This window comes from Paroedura picta, chromosome 12 (genome assembly GCF_049243985.1).
Source record: "Paroedura picta isolate Pp20150507F chromosome 12, Ppicta_v3.0, whole genome shotgun sequence".
NCBI lineage: Eukaryota > Metazoa > Chordata > Lepidosauria > Squamata > Gekkonidae > Paroedura > Paroedura picta.
Genome location: NC_135380.1, coordinates 25791556 through 25809187, shown reverse-complemented (window position 1 = coordinate 25809187; position 17632 = coordinate 25791556). Strand labels below are relative to the sequence as shown.

At 44.1% G+C, this 17632-nt stretch overlaps 1 protein-coding gene and 1 long non-coding RNA gene across 2 annotated transcripts in view; one reads left to right on the top strand and one right to left on the bottom strand.

Moving 5' to 3' along the window:
* TACR1 (tachykinin receptor 1) overlaps positions 1-17632 on the top strand; it is a 56738-nt gene that overhangs the window by 30149 nt on the left and 8957 nt on the right. The window lies entirely within an intron of this gene.
* On the bottom strand, positions 945-16160 carry LOC143821576 (uncharacterized). Its single transcript, XR_013225845.1, has 5 exons — positions 16068-16160; positions 11592-11777; positions 11172-11363; positions 3408-3454; positions 945-1922 (listed from the first exon to the last, which is right to left on the bottom strand). It is a non-coding gene; the product is annotated as an uncharacterized LOC143821576 (long non-coding RNA).

Here is a 17632-nt window from a genome sequence, read left to right as displayed (position 1 = left end):
TTGTTGAACCTAGCATGTTTAGAATATTGAGACTAAGGAATACGTGCAGACCTCCCATTTACCTGTCTGGGGCAAGGAATTGCCTATTTCCAGACACAATTTCCTGCCCCTGAGGAACTGAGGAGAAAAAAATTATCTCCACATAGATCGTTTACACACTGGAGGTTTCATGTCGGGCTGCAGGCTGGAGTTTTAGTCACGGCAGGTTGCCCCACCTCTTTCTGCACCCACAAGGGGGAGCATTTGGCCCCGTGCACCTCATCCGCCCCCGATTTGTGCTCCTGCACGGGAGCTGGGGCAGTGAAGTTCCCAGTGCATAAACGGTCATAGTGATGCTCTAGCAATTTCCCCTAGTCTCTGTGGTAAAGACTATAGAGGATAGGAGAGGCAACCTAGAAGTTATTTGGAAGTGATGTCACATTCTCCCTGGAACCATCTACTAAGACAGTGGTAGAGTTGGAATTCTAAGTGGATGCCACCACGAAATGGCTGCCACAGCAAACTAGAGAAGGAGCAAATAGGCAGCAGGAAACCCATTAATGCACATCATAGTGCTTACCATCACCACACTGAGTATCAGTGCTCTACCTTAATTTAATACCAACTATATGCTTGGAAAGAGAATTAGAGCTGGATCAAATGTTTTGGCATTCATTGTTTCTAGAATAGGAAAGATTTCTTCTATCTGGCTTAAAGTTGGGAGAGAGGTTCCCTTGGGTGAGGGACATTATATTTGATTATGTTTACCCAATTTAAGAGGAGGGAATGTGCTTCCCATTGAAACCAATGGCAATTACTACCATATTGATTACCAACATTGGACACACAGCAGTATATTAAAGAATCCCAATAAAATGCTGAATGCAAATTTATATTCCACACTCCTCAGACTCTTGAGACTAAGGAATAAGACATCATATATACTATGAAAACAAAAGCAAAAATTACATTACGGTTTCTCTTTGGATCGCAAAAATATTACAAAGATCACTCAACAACAATTTTTAAAAAACAATTGTCAACAGTTAAAAATCAATTGAAATCTCAACTGAGTACTAAAAAAGAAATCAATGCCAGCACTAAAATCTTATAAAACGTTTAAAGCTAGAAAACTAATTAAGACAGCAATAGCACTGCATGGCATCAAAGAAATCACTGAGTGATCATTTTAACAAACTTTGGGGGGAAATTTTGGGGAAAAGGTACAAACTTAACAAAATAGCTGGGTTTAAAAAATAGTCGTCTTCACTTGGTGCCAGAATCCAACCAGACTTGATGCCTGGTAAACAGATAAGAGGAGAGTGTTGCATAAAGAAGATGCTTCATCTTAAAAGGGCCTGTTTCTTGTTGTTCCTTCTCCTCCAATAGTGGACAGAGGTAGTGCAGGGCCTCAAATGAAGTTCTTAATGATGGACTGGTGATGGGGCCACTCACAAAATGGCTGCCATAGGCAGGACCAGTTCCAAGTTTTTGTGGGATACCCTGGTTTGAACCCCAACTCTGCAATGGGCCCAAAGTCACCTGGCAGTCTTCCATGGTCAAGTGAAGGCATCCCAGTTGTTCCAGCACTGTTTGGCAACCTCCACTGTTATGCCCCAAACATAAACCCAAAGTCAATTTTCATACACATCCCTGCTATATTTTGCCTGCTCATTTTGACGGTGGATCTTAACCAGGGACGTGGAGATGTTTTTTATGAACGGGTTCCATCTTTCCATCTCTTTGCTCCCCACGGTCCCCCACAAAAGCTGATGTGTTATTTCTGCAAAACTGATCTCTAAAATATTGTTGTTCGTGGTGTCGGCATTAACCAGAAGGAAAAAGGCGCCTTATGTTCCTCAGTCAAAACTTGGCCGCCACACAGCAGTGAATCATCGCTGCCCATCACAAACGCAGGTCCCAATTGTGCATCACATTTCCCTCTTTAAGAAAACAGACGTCATTATAAAGCAGCACAAATCATTACATTAAACCTCCCTTCTGTCAGCTTATCGTACAGCATTTGCAGTCCCGCTTCCTGTTTAGGCTGTATAACTCTACACCTTAAATTGTTAATGCAAGCAATGACGCTGTGTAAATTATAGAACGACAACAATCATTTTAGAGTACGGCTGAGAAAAGCTATTACCCTAAGATGAACGTTGTTTTACATGATGCACGGTCTTCTCTTAAATGTCAGCCAGAAGGACTGTCAAGTGTGTCTTATCTCTGCTCTTGAAAAATGAGTGCTGTGGAGAACCTAATCAGTGGCATTTTACAATACAAACCATGAGATTTCAAGCATCAATATTTGAAGATAAATCTTCAGAATAAGTGGCTATTACTCATTTCTTTAAAGAAAAAGATACTTAATTCTCTAATGTAAAAAACAGCTTGGGAGTGAAGATGGATCTTGGAGGGGAAGGGATTGGGGGTACCGGGGAAAACGTGTATTCAACCATGCAAGTATGTTTATTCTTTTTCTATTCTGTTCCTTTCTGTTCATTCCTATATACAAAGAATAAAAAACAGCTTTTTTCTTGAATAGCCAGGGACTGTAATCGGCATTTGTCAAATTGTATTATGCAGAAGAGAGACGGTGTCACTTGGAATTACAGCTCTGAGTTACAGTTCTATCCTAAACAGAGTTATATCCTTTTAAGCCTGCCGACTTCAGTGAATTTAGAAAGGTATATCTCTGGTCAGGATGGCACAGCTAGAGAATTTTAATGGAGTTCAGATTACATGGGTGTTCTATATTTAATATTTTTATGATATCTTCTGTGAAGTGTTAGCAAACTGCTTTGCAATGAGATGACAGTGATGATGACAATTTGTTTCTGAAGTATAACTAAACGGATTTTCAGGACCCGGTCGTGTACTTTTCTTGGCTTTCAATGTCAATCCCCAGTTCATTCATGTATTTATTTAAGGGGACGGGCACATTCTAGCCTGGCCTGGCAACTGAAGGATTTCCAGGCTTTTCCAGTGGCATCCAAAGTGAGGTGAGGTGAAAAGCAAACCTGAAGGGTCCACTGAAGGGACACACCACTAGTAGTTCGAGGGAAGCCCAAAGAATGTTAATAAAATTCTGAATATTTTTAGAATTATTTTTATGTTGCCACATCATTTCACTTCAAACTGAATCAAAAAGTAAATTTTGATTTTAAAAAAATTAAATGAAATATCCTCAGAAGCTGACATGTGAACCAGAATCTCTCCTGCTCAACTAATTTCAGGGGTTCCTTCAGGTGACACTACCAACTGTAGAAAGCCAGGTACTTTAGCCTGCCTATGGAAATGAATAGACTGCTCTTCTGTTCATTTTGGTGGTTTTAACTTAACGTGTGGAAATGGGCAGAGGCAGCTTTTCGTGGCATGGAAGCAAGAAATATTACCTGATAAATAACATTCCATAAATAACATACCTGATAAATAACATTCCAAGCCTCTATTTATCGGGCACGGTATTTTTCTGCAGATTGAAGAAGAAGAGTTGGTTCTTATATGCTGCTTTTCCCTACCTGAAGGATGCTCAAAGCAGCTTACAGTCACCTTCCCATTCCTCTCCCCAAAACAGACACCCTGTGGGGTGGGTGAGGCTGAGAGAGCCCTGATATTTCTGCTCAGTCAGAACAGCTTTGTCAGTGCTGTGGAGAGCCCAAGGTCACCCAGCTGGCTGCATGTGGGGGAGTGCAGAATCGAACCTGGCATGACAGATTAGAAGTCCACACTCCTAACCACTACACCAAACTGGCTCTCTAGATGCAAACCCTAGATGCAAAAGGTGCAAGGGAGATCTTTTACTATAGTTCTGGGAAGCTCTAAATTGGGTGAGAACAATAGTAATTTAACATGGGCCTTGTCCACTGCTTTTCTCCCTTTAGCATCTATGAAGCAAATTAACACAAATTATTAAAGGTTAAATCCTTAATGTTAGATTTCACAAACTGATTCCTGTGCCTTAGGAAACACAGGTACGGCACCACACATAGTCTCATGGAAAACTTCAGCTGCCTTGTTTGAATATGTAGATATTCCATGGTAGTTCTAGTTGAATCAAAACTGGTGTCTACAATCCTGCAGTCTTTTTTTCTGGTCAGTAATTTTCCTGTTATCACTATAGCTATGTTCTTTGCTGTTTCCTACTGCTCTGGGTTATTGCTCTTCTTCAGCCATTAGTGGTTGAATCTCACCTCACTTTGACAGTGTTTCATTGGGGGAGATTACCCTTCTTGCTAGCAGGCCACTCCACAACTGGAGCCAGCCCTCCTCCCTCCTGGTTCAGAACCACCCAGCCCTCTTCCTCATCTCTCTAGCCCTGATCTCCCATGCATCTGTATCTGGAGCTGTACATCTTGACAACCATTAAGATTTTGTGATCCATTCTTTGTTGTTTGTGCATGATACCGGTATGCATGGATACAAGATTTGTAAATTGCTAATCTCATCTACCACTCTTATCCTGTTTATTTCATTTTTGTGGGATTTGGTGCCCACATAATGCCTTGCTGCTTTCCTTTTTCATTAGAATCCGATGATTACATAATGCAATCCCATAATGCAAATCTTCATTGTGCAAATGGTTCATACAATCCAAAGAAAAAACTCAAATATGTTGTAAGCCAAGAACATTTGGGTAGCTGTTTTTGCTTACTTCCCCCTCCTCGGGAAACTGGCAAGTTATGTAAAAGAAAGAAATCAGCAAAATACAATGGGTTAGTTTTTCCTCTGGAAACCCTCTGGACATGGGGTAAAATGATGGTGAATTATGATTAAGTCAGGAGCATTGTGAACCTATGCATTGGGCTTTGGAGGAAGGGAGCAAAAAGTTCACATAGGCTGTAGTTTGCTAATAGGGTTGCCAACCTCCAGGTGATTACAAGCGAAAGAGAGTACAAGCGGGCACAAGTGGAAGAGAGTAAAACCAGAATCTGCCCAAATGAGAGATGCTGCATGGTAGGTTGAAGAGGGAAATGTCTGAATAAGATTTGTGCACAGAATGTGATTTTTTCTACATGATGTTCTCAGAATAGCACCTTTGGAAATTTCCAGAAATTTCCCAAGACAAAGTTAGCAACCTAGTGACCAGCCTGCATTCGTTCTGACTTACATTCTAAGCAGAAAATCCTTCCTAAAGAAGAATTTCCTTTAAAAAGAGCTATCTCTTTTCAACAATCTCCTGTCTGGAGTTAACAGAATCCGTGGTCCATCTTCTATTTAGCCTACAGAGAAGGGGAGTATAGAAAGAAAGAGACTATGATGTAGGGCTCAAAGTGTAGTCTTTTGCAACAGGATTTCTGCCACTGCCATCTACTATATCAGGTAGGGCACGTATTAAAAGCTAGAACTGTTTTCCTCCTTTTTATCCCTGATTATAATTCTGTTTCTTTGTACTTTGACAGTACTAAATTATTGTTTTAAACACAGTCTGTTGGGATTCTACTCAGGATTATTCTATTGTATGTTAAAGATTTAAGGTTTCTGACTACATTACTGAAAAATGGATCCTAGCTCTTTAAAAACATAGTAGCAATATATATCAGAGAGACAACATCAACACCACTACGGGTGTTGTTGAAATAGCTAGAAACGAGGAGCTCCTTTGAGAAATGAAGAATGATGCTGGGGGTCGGGGGGAGTAGGTCTTAAGGACCTCACCTCAAATCACACAGAGCTGGACAAGACCACCGAGGACCATCCAGTCCAGCCCCCCACCTTCTCGGGGACTTAAAAAAAACACACTCTTGCCAGGTGCTCATCCAATCTCCTCTTTAAAACTTCCAATGAAAGAGACTCCACCACCTTCTAGGGTGGCCCATTCTATAAAGCCCCCTCACTGTCATAAAAGGCTTCCTAATATTTAAGTGGAACCGCTTTTCCCATAATTTGTATTCATTGCTCCTAGTCCTTGTCTCTAAAGCTGCAGTAAACAAGTTGGCTCCCTCTTCAACATGTCTACCTCTGATGTGGTTAAACACAGCAGGAGCCTCTTCTGTTATGGAAGCCCAGGCTGTTTTTTTTGTTTTTTTAAACTTTTTAAGGCTCAATTAATTTTTGCTTCTTATGAATTAATTGCAGGATGGCTTTCTTTGTCTTGATCATAAACATGTTCTCTTGGGGAAAGAAAGAAGGAGCCAAAGGAAACATCAGTTTCAAGTCAACAACAAGCAGTCAAAACCAGCAAGCTGTGCTGTTTCAAAGAGTGTCCTATTGGCATGCAATACAGCCGGCCTGTTGCTTTATTCATGAGTGCATCACCGAGCATAATTATGGCATTGGGCTTTCCAAAATCCAGCCAGTTATTAGCCTGAGACTTCTGCCCAGAGAGTCAGAGAGCAAATCTCTGACTTATCTTCGTTATCAGACCAGTGGCCTTAATCACCACATCAATGAACAGATTACTCTTTGGATTCATAAATATGCAGTGCAAGGAAGCTGGGATGACCCAAGTGGCTTGTGGGTTCCACTAAGAATTAACCTCATCCTCCAGCCAAAATGGGAGGAAGAAGGAATGGGAGCAAACTGCAACTGGGGTCGTGTCCTGAATTCCAGTTTTAGATTGCCTTTTTCTTTGCAGGCCTTGAAGGGGCTGAAAGGGTATGACAGGATAGTCATAATAAACCGCATATTTCTGGAGGAACCATCAGATGTCAAAAGGCACAGAGAGAGCCCTCCATTATCACCTTGCCTCACCTTCAGATAGGATGCCTTCATGGCAGTCTGCTCATGAGTTCCGGTGGGAGTTGCCAAGTGTTGTGCAGCCCTGTGATGTGACATGTACTAACCAGCTCTTTGCGAAATTGGTGGCCTCTTCTGGATGACTTAAGGCAGGGGTAGTCAACGTGTGGTCCTCCAGATGTTCATGGACTACAATTGTAGTCCATGAACATCTGGAGGACCACACGTTGACGATCCCTGACTTAAAGAACCACAGTGATTAGTCTCTAAAGGCTTGCTTGGGATGCTATATGATTTGAAGGACCTGTTGAGGTATACCTCCCCAGAGCTTGCACTTGTTTATAAGCCTCATTTAAGAAGGTGGGATTTATGAGTAAGTCTGGATCCTTGATCTGGGTGGCCCAGGCTGGCCCAATCTCATTAGATCTCAGAAGCAAAGTAGGGAAATACTTGGAGACTTTGGCGGTGGAGCCAGGTGTAGGCAGGATTTGGGGCAGGGTATAATGCGATGGAGAATATCCTCCAAAGCAACTATTTTTTTCCAAGGGACTGATCTCTGCTGCCTACAGATGAGCTGTAAAACCAAGGGGTCCCCAGAGGACTGACATCTCTAGTCCCAGCCCTGGTTGGTATTTGGATGGGAAATGCCAAAGAATACTAGTCCTGTTACACAGAGATAGGCAATGTCAAACCACCTTGGATTGCCTCTTGCCTTGAAAACCTCATGAGAGCTCACCATACATTGGATGCAGCTTGATGGCAGCAACAACAACAAACGTTTGAATAAGGGAGACACTTTACGGCTGCAGTCCTAGTCACACTTCAGTGACAGTAAAGTTTATGGAAACCAGTAAATCCCACTGCAATTGATAAGAGCAGGCCAAGCAGGAGGCCAAAGCTTATTTCAGCAATCAACGGCTTCCTATTCTCATAAGGCTAAACACTACAAGGTTTTGATACTTAACTATAAGAATGGGAGGAAACCAATTCACAGCCTTCCGGCACAGAAACTTGAATGGATAGAATAATAGATTTACAGAGTTGAAAGTCCTGGGTCATCTAGTCCAGGGGTAGTCAACCTGTAGTCCTCCAGCAAACACTGGCAGGGGCTCATGGGAATTGCAGTCCATGCACATCTGGAGGACCACAGGTTGACTACCTCTGATCTAGTCCAACCCCCTGCACTTTGCAGGACGCTCACAACCCTATCGCTCATCCACTCTAACCTGCCACCCCCTTGAGCCTTCAGAGAATCAACCTCTTCATCAGGTGGGTATCCAGACTCTGTTTAAAAATTTCCAAAGATTGAGAACCCACCACCTCCCGAGGAAGCCCGTAGAGCAGAGATGCAGAGTATGGAATTGCCAAATGGCCAAGAGAACAATATCCTGTCCTGAAATAAGAGAGGCTCAATTAGATGCTATTTACCATGTGAAGTTATTTACCTCCCTGTTAAAGGGACAGGACATTTTCCTCCTGGCCAGCTGGCAACTTTAGCAGGGCAATGTGCTGCTGGAGAAAGAAAATCAGAGACTGAAGGTCACTGTGTCTTCCTCCGTCCTGAAAGGTGCAGGGTCTTCTTGTTTAGGTATAAGTCAGGGGACAGAATGGAAGGGAAATCCTAGCAAGAGAGGGTTGGGGGTGCATGGCTTGTTTGCTTTTGTGTTCTGTGACCTTGTTCCAAAATCCCCCTCAGCCTTTTCTCCCCCATTTCTGTCATGCTGCATCCCATCAGCTAGAGACAATTCTGGAGGCCACTGGCTTTTAAACAGGCAAAACCTTCACCTCCAGCCTGTGAGTTTTATTGGGGGCAATCTTCCTTGCTAGAAATGGAGCATGTGAATCTTCCGCATCTTAAATAATATCTTCCTCAAGCAATAAAAAAGGGGGAACTAATCAAGCTTACTACCCAATCCCCTAGAATTCTATCACAGAACGAAAGCCCAAAGAAAGTTATTGCAATATCAAATTCCCATTTTGAAAATTTCAACACAGGAAAACTGTAACAGAAGGATATCATATCAGTCATAAACACGTCATCCTAGCAGAAGGTTCACCAAACAGAAACAGGCAGGTAGCTAATGGCGATATTGTGTCCCTCACCTCTCTGCCCAATTCCTGCATATACATCCTGAGCATACATTCATTCACTCACTCATTCCTTCACTTACTCACTTTTATCCCACCTTTCTTCCAAATTGCTCTGAGTGGCAGACATATCTTGCCCTCCCCCTGTTATCTTCACAACAACCCTATGAGCTTTCCAGGGGGCCAGTAACCATCTGTGGACTGCCCTTCATTAGACCAACTGGCTGGAACAACCCATTCCTCCATGCTGAGGCTTCCTCCTGGAACAGTTGCTGCATCCTTCTCCATTGGTTGTACACCTCCTATACCTCAGTGACCTTTGTTATTCAAAGCCCCCCGACATTGGTGAGAGGTGGCCAAAATGCCCACAGCTGTGCCACACCCCTTGCTAGTCACCTCCTCATCCACACCAGATATCTCCAAAGTGCCTGCACAGCTGAAGAACAAGGCTTTGGGAGGGGCTACAATGCTGGAGGAAAATGCCACCACAATGCTCCCAGAAGGAAGCATCAATATGGAAGGGCAACCTGGAAAGGCTCCCTGGAACTCTCCAGCATGGGAGCTGTAGAATCAGAGACCACAGAGGGGCATCTACTTTCTTGGGGACTTGAAAAACAGACATGCCTGACACCCCTTCCCCAATCTGGGCACAGGTGGTCTCCCTGCCATCAGCAGGGGCCTGGCTGTGGTTACTTAACAGTTGCTCTCCAAGGAGGTGAAGGAAACTCCATCAATGGAAACCTTCATGGGCTTAAGGCTGCTCTGGTCATCAGAGGACGCAGAAGTGGGGGGAGGTGTTGGTATCTGACATTTAAAATTATGGATTGTAAGCCACTTTGCACTATGGGAAAAGGTGGGATATACATAAGCATAAAGGTAAAGGTAAAGGTATCCCCTGTGCAAGCACCGGGTCATGTCTGACCCTTGGGGTGACACCCTCTAGTGTTTTCATGGCAGACTCAATACGGGGTGGTTTGCCAGTGCCTTCCCCAGTCATTACCGTTTACCCCCCAGCAAGCTGGGTACTCATTTTACCGACCTCGGAAGGATGGAAGGCTGAGTCAACCTTGAGCCGGCTGCTGGGATTGAACTCCCAGCCTCATGGGCAAAGCTTTCAGACGGCTACCTTACCACTCTGCGCCACAAGAGGCTCTGTAAGCCTCTGTAAGGCTCTGTAAGCCTCTACATAAGCATATAAACACATAAAACACATAAAAGATCATTATGATGAAACAGTGGGAGTAGTGTTGTGCAAGGTTTTCCTGCACTGATATTATGTTCTATGAGATTAATCTACTATGGGTTCTTGATTGATGAGGGATGGTTGTTAGGACTTATCTTCCGACAGTTCTTCTCAAGTACCCTCCCTCCACATGCTCCTTGTTTTGAGAGTTCTTCAACACGCTCCATTTGAACATGTCTTCCTGTTCATTTATGTTGCCATTGCTTGCCCTTGCTCTCAGTAGCCTTTACTTGCCTTCAGCAATATCTCACTGGCTAAGCAGCATTGTAAAGTCATTCTGTCACTTTGTGGAATGACTATGGCACCAAACAGGCATGCATATTTACAGGATTTGGGGGGAGGGGGGTCAGCTTACTGAAATCTCTTTAAAGCAAACACAAAGGTAAAGTGACATTTTTGATGGGACTAAGCTCAGGGGGGGGGGTCTTGTGTGTGTGCAAATTCTCAAAATACAAGTGGCTTCATTCCAGCATGTGTTTGAAGTTGTTTGGCACCAATAACTCAAAGGAAAGTGTGCTTTAAGCTCTTGTAGCAACTGCGTAATGTAGTCCCAGCTTACTGCAACCCAACACCTCTCTTGGCCTTGGAGTCTGGAAAAGAAGGCTTGGTTTCTCTTCCAGAGATGGGGAGTTATTTGTAAGTTTATTATTGAGAAGAAAAGGGTGGCAACTTTTAATGGCTCTAGCTCTGTTGTTTCAACCAAATGCAGAAGCAAGTTCTAACTACATTGTACTGTTTTTGTATGCCTATAAGTGTATATGGCCAAGGCCCAACAAAGTTCAGGGGATGTCTGGACAATGTGTCCCAATGCTGTGTACAGTTAAGATTTCCAGCTGAAGGTTTGGGGGGAGGGGAATCTGAGGAGGGCAGGGTTTGAGGAGGGGAGAGACTTCAGTTGGGTATAATCCCATAAAGTTCATCTCCTAGTCAGCATTCCTCAGGTGAACTGATCTTTGTCACCTGGAAAGCAGTTATAATAATGGGAGTTCTCCAGCCACCAACTGGAGGTTGGCAACTCTAGTGTGAATTAGACCTTGGAACCTGTCAGAAAGATCCCTGAATCCAAAAACAATGGCATGCTCTGACAGTCCTCTAATGTTTTCTGTCCACCACTTTTCTATCCCATCCCTTTTCCAAAGAGTTCAGGGCAGGGTTCATGGTCCTCCCCACCATACACCACCTCCGACAAGCTTCTAAATCCAAGTGACATCTGTTGGGCCTGAAATACTTTTTGGCACATTTATCCGCATGGAGAATCTAGCTGGAGCCAAGCGTGATGCAGTCATCAATTTATTCCGGATGTGATGCAGTTGGACTCCCATGTTAGCCGCAGCCTCAATTTCCCCAATCCCAGATGATAACAAAAACAGGCCTAGACAGGGAAAAAGAAATACTGTAGTTACTTCATGAATCCCACACAAAGAATGAGTCCATTCTAACCAAATGGATATGAAATTTCCCTCTTGCCCAAACTGTAGCCTGCCCCCCCTCCCAAAGACTTAATGTGTTGAAATCTCTTAGGTTAAATCTTAGACAAGAGAATGGAAAAGACTTCATGTCGGTGCTCTTTTCCTGTTTAAAGAAACTAATATTAGAATACCTTCCTTCTAGTATGAAGAACATGCCAGACACCATTACGGACAAGTCCCAGGCACTCCTGTTCCCTTCTTTGTGTTGTTGTTCACATTTAATTGACAAAGGAGTGCTGGCCAATTCCCTTCTCAAGACCTCTTCCCATCAGATGTCACTGAAGACAGATGAACAAGGGCTTTCTGCAGTGCCAGGCCTATGAAGACAAAACAGCGGCAACTTCCAAACAGAGAATACAATTTGTTTTTCCAAACGCCTCTCATCCCACCATCCCATGTACAGTTTTGTCTGGTTTGGGTTGAGATGGCAACTAATTTGAGTGTCAGAGTGGGATTTGGGAGACCCAAATTCAAATCCTGACTCTGCCATCCGAGTTGGTCCAGGTGCACTCTCTCAGACGAACCACAAAGGGTTGCTGTGAAGATAAAATGGATGTAAGCAACTTTGGGGAGAAAGGCGAGCTATAAATGTAGTAAATAAATAAATAGAAGAAGAGCAGGAAGTCTCCAAATGACAATCAGGACACAGGAGGAGGCTATTTGAAAAACACCAGGAAGTTCCTGATTTAAATATGCTAAATACGTACCTCTGTCAATGCTCCCAGCAGGATATTCTTCATATTCTGTTGAATCATTCACACTGCAGAGCTTGCATATTCCAACAGAAACAAGATGCAAAGCAAAGGCAAGGGGCTTGTTTGTGAACTACCACACAAATCGCCCCTATCTGTGCTGAAGAAAAAAACATTTTTCCCTTAAGAGGTGCAACAAAATTTGAGTCCCATAGCACCTTTAAGACCAACAAAGATTTATTCAAGGCGCAAGCTTCCGTTTGCATACACACCTCCTCAGACAAAGAAGTGTAACTGCACACGAAAGTTCACACCCTGAATGAAACGTTGTTGGTCGCAAAGTTGCCACTGGACTCGAATTTTGTTGTGCTACTTCAGACCAACAGGGCTACCCTCTTGAATCTCCTTTAAGGGGTAGCTTGGCTTTCACTTTACTCTTTTGAACTGGCACATTCCACGTCAAAAAAATCAGCAAGCCATTAGCACAGCTGACAAAATCCTGCTCTTTGTACCTCTGAAGGTTAGAGCACTTGGAGTAGATTCAAGTGGATAGCCATGTTGGTGTGAAGTAGTACAACAAAATGTGTTGTTCGACTCAAATTCACTTGGAGCAGAGCCTCCCTCCCCGATGACCTTGGTGCTCCGAAGGGCTCACATGAGAGAAGGCAGCACTCCCGTGGGTGTCCATTCCGCTATGCGGTTGTTTATGTCAAATGTGGCCCTCTGCCCAAAAGGATTTCTGTGCCAAAGGCTAAAAGTAGCTGCCAATGGAACGAAAGACCTGAACGAGAAGAAAGCCCAATGTTTTGGGGCTCGCATGGACATTGAAAGTCTCTCCCTTTTCATCAGCATTTGGCACCTGGTCTTTCAGCTGACCGAAGTGATTAAATGTGCTCAAGAAGAGTCACAGCCTACCAGGAACATCTTGGCAAGCAAGTGATCATTAAATGAATGGGGGGAAGCAGGCAACAGCATGAACATATGAAGCTGCCTTTTGCCAAGTCACCTCTAGCTCTATATTGAGCCTGGGACCCGCTGCATGCAAAGCACGTGTCCCGCCCCTGAACCAAGCCCCTCTCCAAAGGTGATCTTCCTACCATCTCATTTTTTTCAGTGTGGTTTGCCCAGCATAAGCATCTGTTAGATTATATCCGAAGCATAAAATTCATGCCACCATTGAATACACTAATCATGCCTGACTCCCCCACTCGGTGAAGATATCCTCATGTTTTCCTCTCTTCTGCCAGAACCCTGGGGTTGCCTGATTTTTAGGAAGCATGTCAGAGATGGCAAAATGACTAGTTTTGTGCCATCCCAACCCACAGTCTGAATTAAACCTGAGGGCTAGCTCATCCTTCGGACTACACACCCTAAACCGAAACTGACAGGGTACATTTTGCATGTACAACAATTCCCAAATGGGCTGAAGAAAGTTGTTCTTAGGTGCAAAGTCATGTCCGACCCATCGCAACCCCATGGACAATGATCCTCCAGGAAGGAAGTAGGGGAGCCAAAGGAAGTTAAAATTATATTTTTGATTAGTCCAATTGGCACCAGTAATCCACAGGAGTAGGCAAGTTTGATCAAGAAATTATTAGCTTCCCAGAAAGTAGGGAATGTAAAGCTCTCGGTTTTCTAGGAAGACAACAAGTATTTCTTTATGCAGCAGCTTTGGTTTGCTCTGCATGTTGATTGCAAGCCAAGGATCCTCTTAACTGCAGATGTAGTTGAGGACTGTAGCATTTTTAGTGCTGATTCCATTCTGGGTTTGATATTAAGCATCCTATCCTGCTTTTTGAGATTCCTTTTGTGAGGGAAGAGCAAGGCAAACATTGTTTAGACATTTAAAAAAAAAAACCACAGTATAGCATGAACGCGACCCCAGGAGGGCTTGTTCTGCTTGCCAACCAGCGAATGGGGATATTTCCCTGGGTGCTCTCCCTGCATGTGAAAGCTACTCATTGCCATTCCTGGAGAGTTTCGGTGCCTCGAGTCAGAGACAAGCTGTCAAAGCAGCAGAAGCTTTTCAAGTTCTGGTGCAAGATAAGAGCTCTCTCTCTCTCTCTCTCTCTCTCTCTGCACAACAGGGCATTGAATAAATCCTTCCTCCCTTTTGAATTATGAGAGAGCCAGAATGATTCCAGTTACCTCCCATCAAAATCCTGTCGATTTAATGGCTTCTTTTCTACTTCAAGTACCTTTGGGCAGCCACATATAGGCCTGGCAGTTCTAATTAAAATTGCTGGCACTTTAGCAGTACTCAGAACAGTGACAATTGGTTTCGGTAGGTCCGGACACGGAGCCTCCTAGTTTTGATCAAGACCGGGAGGGCAGTCCAGTGCTGGGCCCAAAACAAGCGCCGGATACAACTTAACTAGGGAGGCCAACCTGCCGGCGATAGCTGGGGAGCTTCTGGGTTTACAGCTTATCTCAAGGTGATAAAGATCAGTTCACCTGGAGAAAATGGCTGCTTTGGAAGGTGGATTCTATGGCATTATACCCCATTGAAGCCCCTGCCCTCCACCCGCAAAGTCTCCAGGTATTTCCCCACCTGGAGCTGGCAACCCTAACCTTAACTATCAGCCAGACAAAAAAAATAGGTTAACAATCATGAATACCTAAAATGTTAATACATTCGTTCCACTCTGCCACAAGTTTAGGCTTGATGGTGGATTCTAGATGGCTTCTATAACTCACTTTGCAATCACCCCATGCCCCAGCCTCATGCATGACCTGTTATAGAGGAGGGTTTGATAGACCCCCATCTCTCCCCTCTGTCTCTGCCTCTGTCTCTGTCTCTCTCTCTCACACACACACACACACACACACACACACACATCTGACTGTCTCAGGTGCAATCAAGAGAAATGTGGGTGTTTTTGTTTTTATTTTTTCCTCATGGAATTGCTTTCCCACAGAAACAAGGAAGTAATCTCATGAGGGAATTTTTTTTAAATACCTTCATGTTCCAAGTCTGCCATGGCAGCCTTTCCTGTATTTCCAGACTGGTCTGGAAACTGCTAGAAAATAGGGAGCCCTGTGTTTATCAAAGTGTTTCTTTTTCCACAGGGAACGGTCATTCTTGCCCATGTTCCACAATTCTTACAAACCCCTAGAAAGAACCCAACTTATTTTTTTTAGGGTATTTATTCCCCTCCTGTTTTTCTAGCAGCCACCTCAAAAGCACAAATGCTTGCCCCATCACATTTTTATGGGTCTAATTCCTGCATAACCAGCAGATTCATTTGCTTCAGTACTAAGCAACTCATTCAGGACCTTAAAATCATAATATTTGAGAGCTAGATTCCTGTGTCAGGGATACCTGTTCATTACAATTCTATCTCATATTTTCACCAAGAGCTGAGAGCAGTCCCCTCCATTCTGCTCCCCACAATACTCTCTGAGGTAAGGTAAGCTGGACCATGGTCATCTACTGAACTCCATGGCTGAGTCAGAATTTGAACCCAGAACACCCTAGTATCAGTACAACACACTAACTGCGACTACACCTCAATGGCAAATACATTCCAGCCCTCATGCACAGGGCCTTAAGAACACACTTTTGGATCTGCATGGGTGACCTCCTGACACTAAATCCATAAAGATTCACGACGTCCTTTTGGTGACTTCAATCTGTTTCCTAAAACCTCTCGTTCCCCAAAGTGTGGGTGTTTGTGTCTGACCTTCGGGGGACAGACCACCTCACTGCTCAAGCCCCCTACAATTCACAGTCCAGCTTCTCCCTGGATTTATTTAATGCCCAGACACCTGGATAATCTCAGCCAGTATTGGATTCTCTTTTGCATCGCTGGACCAATAGCTCATTCTCCAGACACACACCTCCTCATTCGCCTTGTCAAAAGGTCTGTGCAATCATTGATGGAGGGAGAATTATAGAGATCATTAATGACTTACCTCAGAGAGCAGTTGTGAGGATGACCAAGACTATGTAATGATGAGGCGCAGTGGGTACAGCATGCAGGGGACTGCTCCCGTGCCCGCCTGTCTCCCCAATGGAAAGAGTGGCTGGATTGCTTTTCTTGGGCTCGTTTCCAGTCCAAGAAAACAAAACGTTGGCATGTCAGGATGACCTGCTCCAGTATGTGCTTGCAAAAAGCAACAGGCTCCAGTTGGCATGATCTCCCTTTTCCCAAGACATTTTTAAAGGAAGTCTTGATAGCTCCTTGGAAGAGATGTTTGGTGTTACAGGCTCACACAAGCTGCAACCAGCCTGACCAGGCCTTGCCTGAGGCAACAAACTATAAGGACAGCAGGGAAAAGCAGCCAAGGCAAAGGGAGCCCCAAGAGGAGCCAGTCAGACTAGGCCCACTTCAGGGGCCTTAGCCCTGGTGCAGCCAAGCTTCAGTCAACTAGGCTGAAGACAAAGGGCCTTTACAGCTGTGATCAAAGGCAGGGAGTTTGCCCATGGCTGAGGTGGGGATGACTAGAAAGGATGGGACCTGAAAACAGGGAGTGGGTCCAGTCCATAGAATCATAAACCATAGAGTTGGAAGGGACTTCCATGGAAGGGACTGAGGAGCTTGGAATGGGTAGTGTTAGAGATGCTAGCCTCCAGGTGGGACCTGGGGATTCCCTGGAATTATAGCTCATCTCCGGACTAAAGAGATTATTTCCCCTTGAGAACTGAATTGGAGGGTGGACTCCATTGCATTATACGCCATTGAGGTCCCTCTATTACAGTTCCTTAGGGGCTGCAGAATGGAGCTTTTGAAAAGAGCTTTTGCTGTCTATGGAGGACTTTTGTCCCCTTTTGGATATTATGTAGATGAGCGATAGGGACGTGAGTGTCCTGCATAGCACAGGGGGTTGTACTAGATGACCCATGAGGTCCCTTCCAATTCTATGATTCTGTGTACCCTATTCTAACCCTATGAATGTTTTAAAATAAACAAACTTCAGCCAAAGGTTTTTACAATACAGGGTTGTGGCTGCAATGACCACTAGGCGTTACAGGATCAGTTTTCTTATTCTGAGTTGAATAACCGAAAGATATTATTAGCTGTACCCAATCAACACACTCCTATGGCCAGCAACAAACATGATGATTTATTGTCTGCTCCTGTGGTTCGCAGCTGCCTGTCATTGCCTTAAACTGCTTGATCGCCTCATTTTGCTCTGCAATGCAGTGAATGTCTGGAACATCCTGTCCACAAGCTGTGCAGTTCTGGGTGCAAAACCTATTCAGTTTCAGAGCGTATCTCAAAACGCAATTTAAAAAAAAAAAGTGTTTGTGAAGAGGCAGATTAGCTTTGACTCAAGGGTGGCTTGTATGTCTGTTGGTATGCCCTCAATGGCATTGTTTGCCCCACAGAGGGTGAAGCCTGAGCAAACAGTACAGAAGAGTATTGACTTTGGAATACAAACCTATAGACAACTGTGCTGTCCTTAGCTGAGCAAGCAAATGCTACAAGAATGGTGTGTAATATTCTTCAGGAATCAGTTGTCCTCAGCCTAATGAA